General features: G+C 43.8%; 1 protein-coding gene across 2 annotated transcripts in view; it reads left to right on the plus strand.

Moving 5' to 3' along the window:
• The window catches only part of ATP8B1 (ATPase phospholipid transporting 8B1), a 120,732-nt gene that overhangs the window by 31,560 nt on the left and 72,424 nt on the right, over positions 1 to 16,748 (plus strand). Inside the window, exon 2 of one of the 2 annotated variants that reach the window (XM_047697288.1) lies at positions 5,943 to 6,147. The exons of the other annotated variant lie outside the window; for it this stretch is intronic. The gene's annotated coding sequence lies outside the window, so the exon portion shown is untranslated. The remainder of the gene's footprint in view (positions 1 to 5,942; positions 6,148 to 16,748) is intronic. 2 annotated transcript variants of the gene reach the window in all.

The raw sequence follows: 16,748 nt of genomic DNA on the forward strand, positions 1-16,748 counted from the left end.
GGGCGCCTGGGTGGCTCAGTCATTAAATGTCTGCCTTGGGCTCAGGTCATGATCTCAGGGTCCTGGGATTGAGCTCCCTGTTCTGCTGGAAGCCTGCTTCTCCCTCTCCCTCTCCCCTTGCTTTTGTTCCCTCTCTCGCTGTGTCTCTGACAAATAAATAAATAAATAAAATCTTAAAAAAATAAGTTTTCTCTAGGACCGAGGCAATTTTTTTTTTTTTTTGGCAATTTTTTTAATTGTAGAGGAGCAATTAAATTAGAATTCATTACATACAGATTTTGGGGGTATGAATATCTATTTCTGTTAGATATGTATCTCTTAAGAACAACTGGCTTTAAAAGTTTGTTTTTCCGATACAGTGGTGAACAAAGGGGAGGATCAGCATATTTTCTTGTCAGAGTTTCGTGAAAGGAAAAGCTGTTGCAGGAGGTCCAGGAATAAACCAGGATGTGCATTACTCATGAACCGTATCTTGCGGAAGTCACTTCACTGGCTTCTCTTTCCCTCCAGGGAGACCAGTTTTCGGTTTGGGGAAGGTGACAAAGAAGGTAGAGAGGGGCTGGCTATGGGAGGGAGTCATCAGTCATTTCTTTCTTTTTTTTTTTTTTTTAAATTTATTTATCTGACAGAGATCACAAGCAGGCAGAGAGAGAGGAGGAAGCAGGCTCCCCACCGAGCACAGAGCCCAATGTGGGGCTCCATCCCAGGACTTGGGATCATGACCTCAGCCGGAGGCAGAGGCTTTAACCCACTGAGCCACCCAGGCGCCCCCTCATCAGGCATTTCTGGACCTGGCTCTGCCCAGAACTGCCCTGTTCCCAGATGGTGGGGTCTTGGTGATGGGACCGTTCCCTCAGCAAAACATAGGACAGGTACCGAGGGACACGCTCCTCAGATGTTCTATCCGCCCAGGCCTTATCCCACAGTGACTGTTTTTGAACTGTCCATCCCCTGAGACTATTAATTGTATTACTGAATTCTTCTGTGGCTTTCTGACATTTATAATTCTGGGTGCTCATTAAACTCACTACTCATCTTGTTAAGTGTCTGCCTTCAGCTCAGGCCATGATCCCAGGGTCCTGGGATTGAGCCCTGAGTCGGGGCTCCCTGCTCGGCAGGGAGTCTGCTTCTCCCTCTGCGCCTCCCCTTGCCCATGCTCCCTCCCTCTCTCTATCTCTCTCACTCTCCCTCATTCAGATAAATAAGTAAAATCTTAAAAAATAAAATAAAAACCCGTGGAAGGGGATCACTTTTAGTCATCATCTTTTCCCCTTTGTGCATTGGAGAGATTGGCCAGCTTGGAAAAGCCGGGTGCCACAGCACGGACCCCTTCCTGTTGGTGTGCAGAGAGCTTGGTGTGCTGATGAAAAATTCTGAGGAACTCCCAGCAGCTGTCCTTCATGGTGGGAAGGATAAGAGGGTGGCAGCAACACCAGGGGGAGAAAAGTAGCCTTGAGGGACAGTTGGCTTGCCGATGGCAGGACTGGCAATGGGATTCCCAGCAGTGGTGATGGATTTGTTTTGAGTCATCCTAATAGCCTTTTTTTTTTCCCCCTGGTTCCTTTTGACATGAGTTGCCAGACACCTGCCTGGGATGAAAGGTTCACAAAGGGAACTTTCTTTTTTATGCCCTTAGAGTATAGTCTTAGTTGCTACATTGGGGCTACCTCTTTAGATTGAAATGTTGCCTGGGGGAAGTCCTTGGAAGTCATGAGTATCTTTCCTGGATGTTAATAAAGTCACTGTCACAATGTAACAGCCCTGCCAAGGTTGAGTCCCTAGAGGCAAGCCAGACATGAGGACATGGAGGGGTGGGTGAGGACTTCTGTCTTCAAGAAGAGAGAGGGAGGGAAAGGGAGCAAAGCATGGTGGGATCTGTGGATTTATTCAAAAAACATTCCAGGAAATGACTTGTTCACACACATAAGTGTTTCTCTACTTGTAAACGGTGCCTAAAAAGTGACTTCTAGTGATTTCCAGGAAATAGTAAGTAAAAGAAGCAAGTGAAAAGGGTCACGTATATTCTACTTCAGTATAAGAAAGATAAATATGGAATACATACAGCTGCTTATTTTTATGAAAAGAAACACAAGAAGAATAAACGGAAATCAGTGAAGTGAATTGCCAGCAAGGAGTGGGTGGGAAAAAGAAGAGGATATGCGAGGGAGAGCCACTTGGCTAAGTTTGCCTTTTTGCAGTGTTTTGACTTTTGGGAGCATGTTAATGTTCTCCATATTCAAAAAATAAATTCAAGTCAATAAAATATGAAGGAGGGAAAAAACCCTGAGCGGGAAACCCAAATGAAATGAATGAATCCAGTTACTTTTCAAATGAACCGTGGTGAAGAGGGGGAAAAAAGAGAAAGAATTCAAGGCACTATGAACACAGTGTTTTCCTATAAATACTCCGTCTCAGACAGTGTATGGGAAAAGGACCAAACACATCCTCGACTATTTTAGGGGTTATATGTACTGATGTTGGCAAAGCAATTCCGAGACAATTTTTAGGTTTGATCTTAGCCAAAAGGCCAAGAAGCGATCTGAGACAATTTTTAGATGTTAGCATTGAACAGAGGAGTAAATGTATTGTTTGGGGAGAGAGGTTTCTCACTGAAGGAGAAGGAACATAGAGGTAATAGACGGGAGAAGTTGTGGGGATCAGTTGGAATCTGAGGTTTTGGCATGGGCTCGGTTTCTTGAAGTACATGCAGAAGCGTTCTCATGTAACGTGTGTATTTTTATGTGTGAGTATATCTGTATATATGTGTGTATGTTTCTTCTGTCCACCAAAGGGCCAGGAAGCAGAGACACCCCAGTAGCCATGAGCACCTCTAGCGCCCAGACTTTGGTCTCTAATGTCATTCCCCCACTGAGAGGAACAGGCTGTCCTGGGACAGGTGCAGCGAGCTTGGAATGCCTTGTTACTGCTGCAAAGTATGGAAATGTTCCAAGAATGATGAGGGTCTCCCACAGGATATATGTGCCAGTTTGAAGGGACTCCCACTGGCCACACACTGGGCAATTTGAACACTGATTGTGGACAGTAAGGAATTAGAAGCCTTAGAAGAGTTAGAAGGAAAAATAGAATTTGGGCTTCCATACTGATAACCAATGTATAAACAGACAAGTAACTGGGAAGAAGGGAGCCTCTGCTAACAGTGGAATGCTCAGGCCGGGGGATGAATGTGAAGGGCAGGCTTGAATGGGGAGTCCTGCTGTTGTAGCCACAAGGGCCAGACAGGGTTGGGCAAGAATCCCCAGTGGATGCTACAACTAGGAGGAAATTTTGATAAGGAGCGGGATGTTGCCATTGTCTTAAAGTGTCGCCCCACAGATTACAAGTTAAAAAAAAAAAATACAGTGGTGAAATCAGACAACACCTTGCCCAAGTGATGGAAGTTAAACCCCCAATGAGAAGTGGAGGACATCAGGTGCCTCCATCTGCCAGGTCCTGAGAAGGACACGGCATCATATATGCTGGGTTCCAGCCAGGCTGCGTAACTGGGTGCAGTGGTGGGGATACCTCAAAGACCAAATGAGAAGCTCTCTGGTTAAGAAAAAAATAAAAGGGGTGGGATGGGGACTGTATCCTTTTTTTTTTTTTTTTTTTAAAGGCTTCAGTGTCAGTAAATGACATCATGGACAAAAAATAGAACATTCCAGATTAAAGGACTTGGCCATTTAAGGTAATTGATTCTGGGTTGGATCTCATCCTGGAGGAAAAATAATGCTCTAAAGGCCAGTATTGAGTCAGTAATAAAAGAAGAATACTAGATAGCATGTTAATACTGACTTTTGTGAAGTTGGTTGCTCGATTATGATTATGTAGGGAATGGAACAGTTTCCCCTTGAGGTGTTTAGGGGTACGGGGGAAGTGGTGAAGCTGATTCCCAGATGGTTCAGAGGGACACACACACACACACACACACACACACACACACACACACGAGAGGGAGCTAAGAGTAAAGCGGATGGTGTAAAATGTCAACAGTTGAATGTAGGTCAGCAACAGCAAATATTGCTAATGTGGAACCGCCCTGTAGTTGGGCAGATGGTTTTTCTTTTCTTTTACTTTTCTAAGACGTTTATGGCAAATCTGTGGCTCTCTCTGTTTTGGAATTCAGCGCAGCCTCTAATGGATTACCTTTAGCGTGTGCTTTCTCTTTTGCAGATACAGAATTTGAAAATTACCCAGGTGTGTCTGTCTGCCCTTAGACAGGCTAATTCCCTCACTGAAAGGGGACAGGTGAGCCACAAAGCTTGGTCCTAACAAACACCACCGGTTCTGGAGTGAAGCCGACCTTGACTGCAACTCCAGCTTGCCACTTGCTAGTTGTATGACATTGAGGAAATCACTAACCTCCAAGTCTCAGTTTCCTTATCTGTAAAATGGGTGTAATTGCGGTATTTGACTCTCCCAAATTCAATTCCTGCAAGGGCCGGGGAGGGTCGGGCTGGCTGCGGCGTGGTTATGGGGTTGGGACTGGAGCAAGTGGGGCACAGCACACATCACTCAAAAGAAGAGCCACTACCCCCCGCCATAGTCATTTTGCCTAAGTGTTGGATTTTATGCAAAATCAACAGATTTTTCAATGCAACTAATTAAAATTTCAACAAACAAGAAACACTCAGCGAGTGAGCGGAACAGCTCATGGCTGTGGGTTGTATTCAGCCCACTGTGCAGTGTGGTTTCTGCTCTAACTACAGGCGGGTCGGGTGGTGAGCTGGTCTGGGTATTTGGAAATCCGACGCCAATCCCAGAAAGGCTGCCCCCGTGTTCTGGGCTGAGCACCACTATGACTGTGTAGAGTACATAACAGAATAAGAAGGATTCCTGTATTTAAGGCCTGGGAAAGATTAGGGTATTGGCCCCTTATGCCTATTCTTTAAATAGTTAAAAGTTAAAAACTCCCCCTGGGAGCTTGCCTATGTAAACAGGTGAGACTGAGCAGCTGACCAGGAGGGAGCCCAGCCTGGGATCCACAGAGAGTGAAGGAATCAATCATTAAACATGTAAATAATCAAGGATTAACTTGATTAAACAGTCGATGTGAAATTTCCAGAACCATTGGAAATTTTATCAAGGATTTTTATCTTGGTACGAAACAAAGGAGAGGATTCAGTGTCTTTTAACCTTTCCCTTCCCAAATGTTGACATGGTTATATAATTACTTGAGTTATACTTAAATAGGAGGCTTTCAAAGGAAGCGTTTAAGAAAGCAGTTCTGACGGGCATGTAATATCTGGGTAGAAGAACACGTTCAGCTCAGGGCTCTCCGATGTACAATTACGCATTGTTGATAAACAACCCAGACTATTTCTGGCGGGCAGGTATAGTGTGTCTCTTATTGGCAAGACAGATACCGCATATCGTGGCAGGTGTCAGATGTAAAAACGGTTTCTGTTTCTGGAAATAACACTTTCTCTTGGTGGAAAAAACCCCAAAACCACTTTTATCCATTATGCAAAAATGGGGACTGTGAGATGTCCCATTTATATGCTACTTTAAATTTCAGACTCTGAGTTTTATGACTGCTTTCCTCTTCACTCAGGAGAGCTGGAGAAGGAGGTAATGGGATATACCTCAGGCTGCTTTGTTGTGAGCAGCTGGGAGAGTAAAATATTTAATGTCTCTCTCACTCCTAGGGTGATGCAGGAGGTTACGAGCTGGGTATTCCCCTAGCTATCAATGATTCAGAGGAAGGTACATTGGAGCCCAGGCGTGCGCCGTGGTAGTTTCTCGGCTGTTCCCGAAGGGTTCAGTTTGGTCACACAGTTCGGTCTCTTAGTGTTTAATTCTCCCACATAGGATTAGCAATGGCTAATATTTATTGTGCCTTTCCTTGGGGTCTGGCTCTGTCCCAGGAGTTTTATCTGTATCAGCTCATTTCATCCTCACGGCAACCCCCAGAGGCAGGCACTGCTGTTTTACCCATTTTGCAGATTAGCAAGCGGAAGAACTGCAGTGTTACTTAATGAGCTTTCCGGAGGCCTCCCTGCAGGCAGGGAGGGTGACCCCGAGCCCAGACTCATCCCAGTTGTGCCAGAATGGACCGTGGGCATGCCGTGGGGGATGCCGTGACCTGGCAGTGTGGACTGACCTTGGCAACTGGAGTGTTTGGACGTGGCTCCCGTTGCAGCGCTTATGGTAACCAGCTGCGTGACCTTGCGCCCTCCACGTAAGCTCTCTGGGCCTCAATTTGCTCATCCTCGAAATGGGGATAGTAGCACTGTTTTACTCCTGTGCTGGAGGAGAAAATGACATAATAAAGGATGAGAACAGTTTTTGAGCTAAAAATGGTCCTTAAAAGAAAGGCGGTGATAATGCACAAAAACAAGGTTTAGTGCTGAATGTTCTCCTCAATCTGAAGAGTCCATTCGCCGCCCCTGGTACCGCAGAGACAGGGCAGCCCAACTTACCAAAATGTTTCAGTTTCCCGTTATGTTTTCACTTTAGGAACTATTTGGTGAAATTCTCTGTTTATTTTGTGAAACAGGAAATATTCCATGTCATTTAAAAATACTCTTTTTAACTATGAAAAGACTTATTTAACATTTGAGTTATTTGATACCTGGGTTCTCAACATGGGCGAGTGGCTGCTCAAAGCGTGGGGTTCCACAGAGCCTGTGTTAGGAATGAGGACATAACATGCCACGTACGATGGTGACCTAATGTCCGTACGTTAGTTTATTCTAACGCTAGTTCGTTGTTTCATTTTTTAATTGCGGCAGGTTTGAAACATACAGAATAGAAACAGTCATATAATGAACCCCCCACTTCGTTCATGGCCATGGCCAATGAAGGGTTTTGAATCTGTTCCTCTACTTTTTTCCCTGTATTATCTCAAAGCAAACTCAACCAGTGCATCTTTTTATTAACCTTGGTTTTGAAATTTAAGTGTTTCACTTGTTCATACCATGATAAAGATTGTCGGAAATTGTTGACTCTGGAGCTGCCCGGGTCCCAGGTCCCATACACCCTGCCGAGGGTTTTAACTGGAGATTGAAGTTTGAGGACCCTGTAACGTAGGCATTATCTTCATGTTGTGAATGAGGAGGCTTATTGAGGATACTTTCCCCAAGGTCCCCAAGGTCCCCCAGGTCGTAAGTGGTAAGTGATTGGGTCCTCAGAGTCCTGAGCCTTTGAAATTTAGAAACAAAACCAAGCACAGTGCGAGTTGGAATACAAAGAATGGGCTGGGCAGACAGTAAGTTCCAGTACAAATGAAAAAAAAAAAAAAAAAAAACATTGCATCAGGGTGTGAGGATGTGGGAAAGGAATAAAGTGCCTTGTTGCCTTGGCAACTGTGTCAGTGTGTCCCTGGGAGTGGACAGGAGGCAGAGCTGGGAGGAACCTGCCATGAGGGGTGGGCAGCAGGTAGATCAGGCTAATCTCTGATGCCATGTGAAACTAATAATTTCCAGAGTAGCCCATGAAGCACTCCATCTGTGATAGCTTCTGATGACATCCTGAATAATCTCACAGGTTTCTCATCGGACCTAGCCCAGCCGTTCCTAGAGAGCTGTTAATTCAGAATGCAGAATGCACTGGACGTTAATCGTCTTCTGTATTTGCTCTCAGTAGCAAAATGTAAATGTCATTCAAAGGAGTCCTCTTGTCCTGACAGCCTAACGGTTGAAACAGGGACCAGCATCCATCCATAATGTGTAAGTCTCTTGTGATACATGCACAGAATTAGCTGCAAAAACGTTTTCTGTGCCTGGGGTTTGGACTTTGGAAAGCCAAGATGACAAATTCTTCATAGCCAGAGCTCTAAGGTGAAGGAGGAAAAGGGAGAGTGTAGCCTCTGAGTTCGGGTTGGGGTGTTAACCAATAATGAGCCCAGGGACAGAGCTGCTAGGTGGGTCTGGCTGAGGAGGGCTCATAGATGGCCTCTTTTATGGCCAAAAAACCCAGCCTGGGGTCTTGAGTGTGGTTTGGCTTTTCACTGATTGTACAGTGATAAAGCCTGTATCACAACTATGAAATATGGAGGGATGGCCTTAGGTCAGCCCGGAGCACAATTTTTTCAGAGTGCTTTTAAAACATGCTTTGAAAAGATTTTAATTAGTTCCAGATATTTGCAGTTCAAATTTATGTGGTATTTTAAGGTTTGTAAGTAGTTTTTTCTTGGGTTATGCACTGTACATATATATTTATTCCTGACTTGGTTATGATGATTTATGGATTATTTAAACCCCTCATTCTATTCCCAATGATGGTTTCTTTATTCTTCTTTTAATTTGTTTTCTTTCTTAAAGAGCTTTGGGAAGTCAGGAGGATTGTTTTTGCTGAAATATCAAAGTTTAGGGCAGTCAGATTTGCTCCGTTTGGGGCTGTATCCCTAACATTGGGTTATGATGGGCAGCTGAGGGAACAGAGAATTCTTGGGAATAGAGGTGGAGTGGGAGGTAGACTGGAGAGTCCTCTGAACACAGCCAGAGCCTGCTTCCTCCCTAGACCTACAAAGAACAATTACAGTGAGCTCTGTTTCCTAAATAAAGAAATTATCTTCCTGATTCAACTCAAGAGTTCTACAGTAATGCCTTCACCTAAATCACATGTTAAATATTATAAAAGTATATAAACATTAGTAATAGTATGATAAATGTTATAAATAGTATGGCGATAACAGTAGGGTTGAAGACGTAAATTTTCTGTGTCATGAGTCCAGTCACATTCAAGAAAGTCCTTTCAAGAGATAGGGGTTGAAGTCTGGGTCTCTAGAGAAAGGGGGGGGCATATAGAAGAGCAAAAATATTCAAATGCATTTGGGCTGGTGGTTTTTTCATTTTATTTCACTTCAGAGTTTAAACAAAAGTTCTCCCTTTATTACATGGCTTTGGGAGTAGGGGTTGGGAATGGGGTAAGTGTCACTAACTCAAATCCAAGCCCCCACCACCGGGCTAAAGCTCCTAAAAGGTACCAAGTTTTTAAAGGGAAGCAAACGTTGATGAAGAAGGGAAAATACCACTGGAAGAAAAAAGTTCTGGAATGAATTGGCATTTTTTCCTGGGGTCATGTTTTTTAGGAGATGGAGTAGAAAGCCTATTTATTTCATTGGTACTTTAAAACCTCAAAAGGTAAAACAACAACAAAAAAAACTCAAAAGGTTTCGATGTTTTAATCAATGTTAGAAACTTCTTTGGGCTTATGTTTTCTCTCTCGCTCTCTCTCTTTTTTTTTTTTTTTACTGTTTTCTCTTAAAAGGCAAATCAGAATATGTGTTTGTACAGGGCCGGCATTAGTCATCCCTATCTGAGCAGGCTCTCCTTATTCGCATCAAATACCTGTTTCTTCCGGGTATTTCCTGCAAATAATTTTTATAATCTAGTTAAGTAGCAAAAAAATAGCATGTTTTACCTTTGGGTAATTAGAAGAGAGAATAGGAAATATGGTCATTTATATCTTAATTGTGTAATGTGTTAACAGAAACTAGCCACAACTTTCCCTTTTGGGTACGCAGTCATGGTGGGGGGGTGAGTTCTGAATTTGTAGACACAGTGAGCAGTATTTGACTTAAACATTCTTTGCAAGGGGATGGGGGATACTGTGTAACCAGCAGTACTCAGAATTAGCTTCTGTAGAATCCAGTGTTTATCATAGGATAAGTCATTTTCTAAAGTGCTTTTTTTTTTTTTTTTTTGATGCTTGTATGTTATCAAAACAGAGCAGTAAAACAAAACCGAGTGGTTACTACAGCAAAAAGATTTTTGAGAGGAGGCATATTTTATCATGGACATTACCCATTCGTGGTAATAACAGAGTAATAACAAGTATGACTTTCTGGTTGGTTTTGCTACCGTTTTTTGAACCTTCTACGGGGAATGTAATTTCTTATTACCTGTAAGCTGAGCCAGTGAACGCCTCTTCCCCTCCTGGTGGGTCCCTGCAGTGACAGCCTGGCTCCCACTGGCTGTGGGAATTTGGACGACTTGCATTAAGGATTCTGCACCCAATCCCTATTGTGTGTGGTTTTTCCACACCACCAAGCAAGGATCTGACATCAGTTGGGTGTCGTACACCTCAGCACTGAGCGGACACTATCTCCCTGGAGATAGCATCAGTTCCCACAGGCTCAGGGCTCCGTCCCACAGGACTGCCCTACCCCCCGACCTCACATGCCACCTGCCACTCTCGATTATCACCTGATGCTTACGACAGGCAGGCTGGAAATTGGAGGTTCTGATGACCCCCTTTTGCAGTTTAATTCATTCGCTAGAGCAGGTCAGAGAACTCAGTTTCCCTACGAGATCACTGGCTTATTACAGAAGGATCCGACTCGAACAGCCAGATGGAAGAGAGGCACAGGGCAACGTGTGCCTCCTCCTCCAGGCAAATCACTTGTCGGAATCCTCATGTGTTCCCCAACCCCGAAACTCCAAACCTTCTCCTTTTGGAGACTTCATTCCGTTGGCATGACTGATGAAATCACTGGCCATTGGTGACTAAACTCAATCTCCAGCCCCTTTCCCCTTCCTCTCATCCTTAGCTTATTTAGGTGCTTTCCAGAAGTCACCTCGCTAACATAACAAAAGAACTTCATCACTTTCACCACTTGGGAAATTCCAGGGGCTTGGGGAGCTCTGTGCCAAGAACAGGAAGAAGATCAAATACATATTTTTTATTATAGATCACAATATCCCACACACGGTCTCTCATTCTTAGCTCTTTGGGAGAATGGGCTAAGCACCAGTCATCATATGTTTCTTTTTCTTTTCTTTTTTTTTGAAAACCATAGTTCTTTAAGTAAAAATTCTGCCATATTCCATAGTCAGATTTAAAAGAGATGGCAGCTGAACTGGTGGTTTCTGCTGCCCTAGGAGCTGTGCTAAGGAGGAGAGCCATGGGGCATCTCTGGAAAACCACCTAACCGTGCATATGGGGAACGAGCAGAAGATGGGCCAGGAGAAAACCAGCCCTAAAGACTGCTTCTCTTCATGTGAACAGAGGGCAAAAGGTATTCCCTACAAAGTCAGAGACCTGGATTCTAGATAGTAGTGGAGAAATTCTCCTGTACGAGTGAACACACCCTTGCTAGGGGTGCCTCCATTTTATGCCCCTCCCCCTTTTCAGTTTCCACCCTGAGTGTCGCAATCAGAGGATGACGTCAAGATGGCTGGGTACCCACCCATTCCAGCTCCAACAGAGATTTAACTGTATCTCTTAGTTGTTTCTGCAGATCAGAGGAAATGTCTCTTCTCCAGTTTGTGCCACGGAGATAATAGGTACAATTAAGGCACTGAGTGTTGTGACTGAGCCCAGACTATTGACAAAGAATTTTATCCCAGTTACCACCTACATGTGCTTGGGCAAAGAACTTGATCTCTCCATGTCTGTTTCCTCACCTGTAAAATGGGGGATGATCATTTGACCCTCAGCAAATGATGTTAGAACGTATATCAAGCACTTAGCTCTGGGCCTAATCCATAGGATGTGTGGTCTGTTCTCTTGGTAACACTCACCAACAGCATCCCATGAAAACCCTGGGAGCTTCAGAAGCTCACTTTTATAAGTGTTGTAGTAAGTTCTTAGAACAATTCAATATGGAGAAACATAGATGGTCCTGTTGAATGACCAGTCCAAAATCTGAAAGCCAGAACAGGCCATTAGGATTGTCCCCTCCCTGTAGGAAACTCTGGAGGTGGTATACGCCCAAACGTGTTTCCGAAGGACATATGAAATCTTAACCACGTGTTTGCAGGATAGTCTTGGTCCTGAACTTCTGGCGTGAATTCAGCTGTCTGGGAAGAGTTTGTAATCTCGGTTGAGTCCTCTAAGCTGACTTTAAATACAGCAGAGGAGACGGTGATTTAATAGAAGATGTGGCCTTGCCCCTTAGACTTCTGGGACCTGGAATTTGTGAAGGTGGTAACTTTTAAATGGAGTGAGAAGTAAGGTTCTGTTGGCCAGTCACAGATACTCATGAAACTATGCCAGTGTCTAGGAAAATAATCTGGTAGTTGCCTCCATCATACTTGATGTGTCAGTCATACATCGTGTCCATTTAAGCCTTGGCACATATTTCTATATGAACACTTGGAAAATTTAAAATATATTTACATATGAAAAGGGTGTCTTCAGAGGGTTTGGGTTTTCAGTGGAAAACATGAAAAGGTTCACAGACCTTTAGGATGCAGATTACAAGGGGTGAGGAACGAACTTTGTAAATCACTCTGTCACTGGACCTGTGCCCAGGGCTCCTGAGATCTGTTGACCTTAGTGCATGAAGGTCACTGGTTTGGAGTCTCCATCTATAAATAGTATAGGTCAGTAAAAGGCTCTTAGAGGAAGGGGACAGAAACAGACTAGATTTCATGGCATCTCATGATCTTTAGGAGACTCTTAGATCTTACGTTTATGAATGCTCTGTAAGGTACTATGATAGGAAGGAGTCCATGTGGCAGGTTTCATCTCTCCTGCCCTGACATGCAAGCCATCCCTTCTCTGAGCCCAGCCGCCACCTGTGGATGACGCGAGCAGGCTCTCAGGCTACTGTCTTTGGTTCTGTAGTCATCTGCAAAGACAAAGAGTGATCGAAAGTGTGGGTGGGTAGAGTCCACCATGATGCAATTTTTCTCCCCCTGTGACAAATCTGAAGAAATCTGGGGGCAGACAGATCTGATTGAAACCTCACTGTATGACCCTAGAGGGGTCCCCTATTCAAAATGAGGGTGATACTTTGTTTTGGGGCATATTGTGAGGATTTCATGAAATGAGCCCAACACATAACTGCCAGCTTGGTAGTCTTTGGCTGCAAGGGGTAGGTAGGTGTTATCAATCGCTGATCCTTTTGGAAAGAGAAACACACAGTAAGTCTCTTGTTTGAGAGCAAAAATTCTTTTCTAAAACACGTGTATGACTTGCAAAACTGCAGTAACAGGACCCAATTCTGATTTCTGACCTTCCCCCCTTTTAAAGTTGTATGGAAAACATTTCCTGTGTTTCTGTGGCTGTCGTTTCTAACGGCCGCCCTAAAATCATGATTTATAAGACCATTATCCTGTTGGACTCCCAGGTGGTTTCTGTTCCTGCACTTTTTATAGCTAATCATGACCACCAAAAGTTTTGTGTGAATCGTTATTTTACTTGTTGGTTTGTATTGGAAGAGTTTCTAGAAATGAGATCATTGGGTCAAATGTTAAAAATACCTGTAGTGTTCTTGGCACTTAAAGTGTTGCTATATTGTTTTTATACATAAGGAATGGACCAGTTTCAATGGTGGCAGCAGCGCTGCATGTGTGCCCGTGTGTGTGTGTATGTGTGTGTGTGTGTGTGTGTGTGAGAGAGAGAGAGAGAGAGAGAGAGAGAGAGAGGGCATTCATTCATTCAGCTATATCCCAGCTAGCACGAGATGCAGTAATTGAATATTGTTAACCTAATAAGGCATGAAATGGTGTCTTGATTTTCCTCTTTGTACCTTTCTTTGATTATTCATCTTATTCTTATTTTCCCTGTATGTTTATTATTCCAGTTACTTACACATCTGACCCTTCTACTTCCCTTTCCATTTAAACAGTGGTCTTACTGACTCTGGGGGAATGTAAGCTGTCTTTCTGCATATTTAAGGTTCATGTTTAGTTTTGGAAAATTATGCCAATTCTTACGTCTTTCTGTAGTGTAGTCTTAACTTTATTTTTCTTTTTCTTTTTTTTTTTTTAGATTTTATTTATTTATTTGACAGAGAGAGAGATCACAAGTAGGCAGAGAGGCAGGCAGAGTGAGGGGTGGAGAGGAACAGGCTCCCTGCTGAGCAGAGAGCCCGATGTGGGGCTCGATCCCAGGACCCTGAGATCATGACCTGAGCTGAAGGTAGAGGCTTAACTCACTGAGCCACCCAGGCACCCCAACTTTCTTTTTTTTTTTTTTTTTTTAAGTAGGCTCCATGCCCAGCATGGGGCCCAATGTGGAGCTTGAACTCACTGAGATTGAGACCTGAACTGAGATCAAGAGTTGGATGCTCAGCCGAGTGAGCCACCCGGGCACCCCGTGGTGTTGTCTTTACATTAAATGCGGCCATGTACCCATAGGTTGGTGACTCTTCAAGCATTCAGATTAATTTAACTTGACAGATTTATTTCTTATTTCATCCTGGAGGTTTTGCCTTCAGGCAGCTATCAGTTGTACAGTCCCTATGGTTTTATATTATTTAAGCACGAATATAATTTAAAAACCTAATCATAGAGGCAATAGTAATGAAGTAAAAATAAGGCCATTGTCCCTACCAAGTGAGAATGAAGCGTGACTGTACAAACAATGCTTTTTTTCCTAACTTTCATTATTTATTATAAAAATACATTGTGGATTGAGGCTGAGTCTCTAAAGTAAACATTTGGGGAATTCCGGCATTATTATCCTCTGGGAACCAGTGCTAGTCTTTTGTTTACTTTTTCCTTTAGTTTTCCAGACAAAAGAAGGGCAGCCCCACCCGGTCTTAATTTTGAACACATTTTTCTGGTTGCCACCACCCTGATCCAGGCCTGTATTCCTCCTTGCTTCAGCTGCATTCACACAAGAGTTGTTTCTGACTGACTGCGGAGGTAATAGGACCCAAACTGCCTGGTTTTACAGATGACAAAGCCAGAATAGCTGATGGCTTGGTGGCCAGCGTGACCTCTGGGCGGTCTCCTTGTCTGGCTCTCACCTTCCGGGCCACCCACACTCCCTCCTCTATCGGATTAATCTTGCTGGAGCACTGTGCGGATCGTGTTCCTCTCCTTGCAAACACCTTCAGTGGTTCCTTCCACTCCTGGAAGAGAGCCTGGCCAAGCCCTCCAGGGTCGGGGCAGAGGACTCCAAGCAGCCCTTCCCCAGCTCCCCTCCTGCACCCTGAATCTTTCAGGTGGGTGGGTGCCTCATGCTTGCCCGTTGCCCGGTCTTCACCCAGCTATTCCTCATTCCTGAAAATCTCTCCCCACCCACCCTGAGTGCTCACTCTCCTCTGTGATTCTCCAATCCTCAGCTCAAAACACCAAGGAAATAATTACTGATTTAAATGCTCTCCTATGTGATACAAGCTGGGGAGCATTTAAAATTTCCCTACTTGCTGGTATAGGTCAGTCTGTAGACCACAAAGTTTGCTTTATTTTTCTTGTCAGTTGCCCCATTTTCTTTTGCTTAGGTTTTTCTTGTGACTGATGATGCTCTCAGTTGATATGTGGCAGGAGAAAGCAGTGGGAGCTCAAAGGCGGGGAGTAGGCTCAGGTGCTTCTGGGACAGAACTTGAATTCCAGTACAAATCCACATGTGTTAACTGTACCGCACAAACAATGTAGCACAGACTTGGTTGTGCCATCAGAGGGCCTCAATCTAATCTGACGTTACTGAGCTGAATAACCTGGGCCTTCACCATCTCTGTCTTCTCTTTGGTAAAATGGCAACCATAATGCACGGCCACACATCTCAGAATGAGTCCACGATGATTGTTAGAGCCGAGAAATGTGAAAGATACTTAGTGATCCGTAAGGGGACGCCTCGTATTAATAAGAAGTCCTCATCCTTGCTGGAGGATGTTAGTGAGCTCATGACAGAGTTGGGACAATATCACTAAGAAATCCTCTACGTTTCACCAGGAAAATGAGAAAACTGCCCTTCTTTTAGAGGTCCAAGTTCTGAGGTTTCCCTGCACCTTTTCAACGGTAGCCTGCAGAGTCGTGTGGTACCACACGGTCGTCTGCTTCCTTTGTGGCACAGGGCTCCACGGTGGACTTTGAGGGAAGTGGAGGATGAAGCTGTGGCCCCAGAGAAGACTTTTCTGTCCTGAGGAAAGGTCTTGGCTGATTGTCCCTACAATGGTGACATCTGTGGTCCCTTAGTTTTACGGGAGTTATCCCAGGCTTCTAGGCTTTCTAGGTTTCGGTTTAGGAGGAAATAAAAAATATAACCTTCTTTGTCCCGGGGACAGTAGAGTCATGTTTCAATATCTATATAAAGTTTAAATTTAATCTAGATCTTAGATATGTTTTATTACTATTGCTTCATGAGTTTGTCTAATTACAACTGTCATCAAGCTTGTTGGCTTTTACTCTGCAGAGTGTTGGACAGATTCCAAGAGGGGTGTGGCCAGTGTCTGGACTAACTGGGATTACAGAGAAGATTTCTGCTGCCTCTTAGGTTGGGCTCTTCTTCAGAATAACTTAGAAATAGCCTTAGCCCAGAATCCTGATTATTCGTGATTCATGATACGTGTATGAGTTCTCTGTCATTGCAAATGACTCCAAAATTTAGCAGCTTACAGCAGCACACGCTTGTTAGTTCCCAGTTTTTCTGCATGGAGAATCCAGTACCACTTGACGGGGTCCTCTGTTCTGGGGTCTCATGAGGCTGCAGTGAAGGCATCAGCCAGGCTGGGGGTGGGGGGTGGTCTCATCTGAAGGGTGGACTGAAGAAGGATAAGCCACTTCCAAGTTCCTGCGGTTGTTGGCAAAATTTATTTACTTCCCCCCTCAACTTAAAAAATTTTTTTTGCAGTTTTGTTGAGCTATAACTGACATATAACATTGTAGTAGTTATAGGTGTACATATAACGTGTAGTTTAAGTTATAGGTGACATATAACATGTAGTTTAAGGTGTACAGCATAATGATTTGATATATGCGTATATAGTAAAATGATCACCAGTGTTAAGCTTAGTGAACATTCATCACCATTACATACTTACAATTTTTTTTTCTTGTGATAACTTTTAAGATCTACTCTCTGATCTTAAGAAAGTTACTCTCTAACTTTCAAACATACAACATGTATTG

Source organism: Lutra lutra, chromosome 12 (assembly GCF_902655055.1).
Source record: "Lutra lutra chromosome 12, mLutLut1.2, whole genome shotgun sequence".
Classification (NCBI taxonomy): Eukaryota; Metazoa; Chordata; class Mammalia; order Carnivora; family Mustelidae; genus Lutra; species Lutra lutra.